The 1,914-nt window shown below is 37.0% G+C and overlaps 1 long non-coding RNA gene across 1 annotated transcript in view; it reads right to left on the minus strand.

Annotated features, from left to right (window-relative positions):
- The window catches only part of LOC126991650 (uncharacterized), a 1,537-nt gene extending 1,293 nt beyond the window's left edge, over positions 1-244 (minus strand). The window contains exon 1 of the long non-coding RNA XR_007745728.1: positions 101-244. This is a non-coding gene — a long non-coding RNA (uncharacterized LOC126991650). The remainder of the gene's footprint in view (positions 1-100) is intronic.
- Positions 245-1,914: the final 1,670 nt, after the last annotated feature.

Below are 1,914 nucleotides of genomic sequence, written 5' to 3' on the forward strand. Positions count from 1 at the left end.
GAAAGCCAATCTGTTATTGAATAGTGTCAAGGAAGTATCTGGAAAGAAATAAAGAAAAATAAACATTGCAGATTACATGCACATGCATACATTTTCTTACCTTTTTTCTTTAGTTCTTCAATTTCTGCTACTGACACAACCGATTTCCTTATGATGCGATCACCACACCAAATACGGAAAACTGGCATTCTGGAGCATTTTTAGGAATATAGTTGACACAGTTGTAAATCAGTTTTGATTTTACACACACACATACATATATATATATATATATATATATATATATATATATATATATATATATATATATATATATATATATATATATATATACATATATACACACACACACACACACATATATATATATATATATATATATATATATATATATATATATATATATATATATATATATATATATATATATATATATATATACACACAATGGAACACACAAATGCATCACAGATACTGACTGATACAAAGCATTTAATAATTGCGATAGGTGTAGGTTAAATTGCCCTTCCATGTTTTTTCTTTCTTTTTTTTTTTTTTTTTTTAATTCATTACATTGGTGTTACAATCCATCCATCTATATACCTAGTCTGTTTACCCCGAAAGGGTACACCCCAGAAAAGGCGCAATCTAGTGGTTTTAAGGGTGTCTATACACTCCTCTCTCTGTGTGTGGTGTGCCCACTGTTTCTGGGAGACCATAGTGTAGGGCATCCTATCCCCCTCACACTTATTTATTTACTAGCTGAGGTACCCGGCGTTGCCCGGGTTGTTTTCTTCTCTCTCTCTCTCTCGTTTTGTTTGTCTGTCTGTCTGTCCGTCTGTTTCTCTCTCTCTCTCTCTCTCTCTCTCTCTCTCTCTCTCTCTCTCTCTCTCTCTCTCTCTCTCTCTCTCTCTCTCTCTCTCTCTCTCTCTCTCTCTCTCTCTCTCTCTCTCTCTCTCTCTCTCTCTCTCTCTCTCTCTCTCTCTCTCTCTCTCTCTCTCTCTCTCTCTCTCGTGTGTGTGTGTGTGTCTGTCTCTCTCTTTTTCTGTTCAGAGAGAGAAAGAGAGAGAGAGAGAGAGAACTCGTTACATCACTTTTGTTATTTTGGCCACGCTCATGGTACCAGTAAGATCCTTTGGATGACAGAGATTTAACAGTTCCCGTGTTGCACTTTTCTAATAACCATTCTGTCTCGAGAAAATAGCTCTATAACTTCGCTATCAATAAAAAAAGAATATGTGACGGAAATTGCGTTTTTCGCTTATTATAAGTTAACGGTTACCTAAGCGGTAACAAAAATACTGAATAGTGCATTTTGTGTCACAGATACAGAATTTTCTATGGATAGCAAAGTTGTACAGACATTATTTGTAGAAAGAATGATTATAAGGGAAGGTGCATTAGTGGAACCGTTAAGTCGCTATGAGGCAAAGAAATTCAGCCGTAACATGAAAGTGTCCAAAATAACATAAAAGTGCCAAAAAACACCATTTCTGTCACAGATGCAGAAATTTTCATAGAGATCAAAGTTGTAGATCTTGTTCTTCCGCAAAGGAAGTATGCCCTCAAACATGGGATCAGACTAACCATTAAGTCGCTATGAGGGAAAGTATGTTTTCATTAAAGTTTCACCTCACATGGCGCGTCCTGTAACGTGGCTACCGAAGGGGGTACCCAAATTTAGACCCCCCGAAGACAATCTAGAGGTGTCCATGTATCTTCATGCCAAGTTTGGTTGATCTGGCTCTAACTATGTGGCTGTGTTGACGAGACCACACACACACACACACACACACACACACACATACAGACAGTGAATTTTATAGATACATACATCCTTCTCCTACAATTCATCTTAAGGCCGTATCACACAGGCACATTTTCCTGCTACATCGTGTTGTGCGACAACATTTA

The sequence above is a fragment of the Eriocheir sinensis genome, unplaced genomic scaffold, assembly GCF_024679095.1.
Source record: "Eriocheir sinensis breed Jianghai 21 unplaced genomic scaffold, ASM2467909v1 Scaffold315, whole genome shotgun sequence".
In the NCBI taxonomy this organism is placed as follows: Eukaryota; Metazoa; Arthropoda; class Malacostraca; order Decapoda; family Varunidae; genus Eriocheir; species Eriocheir sinensis.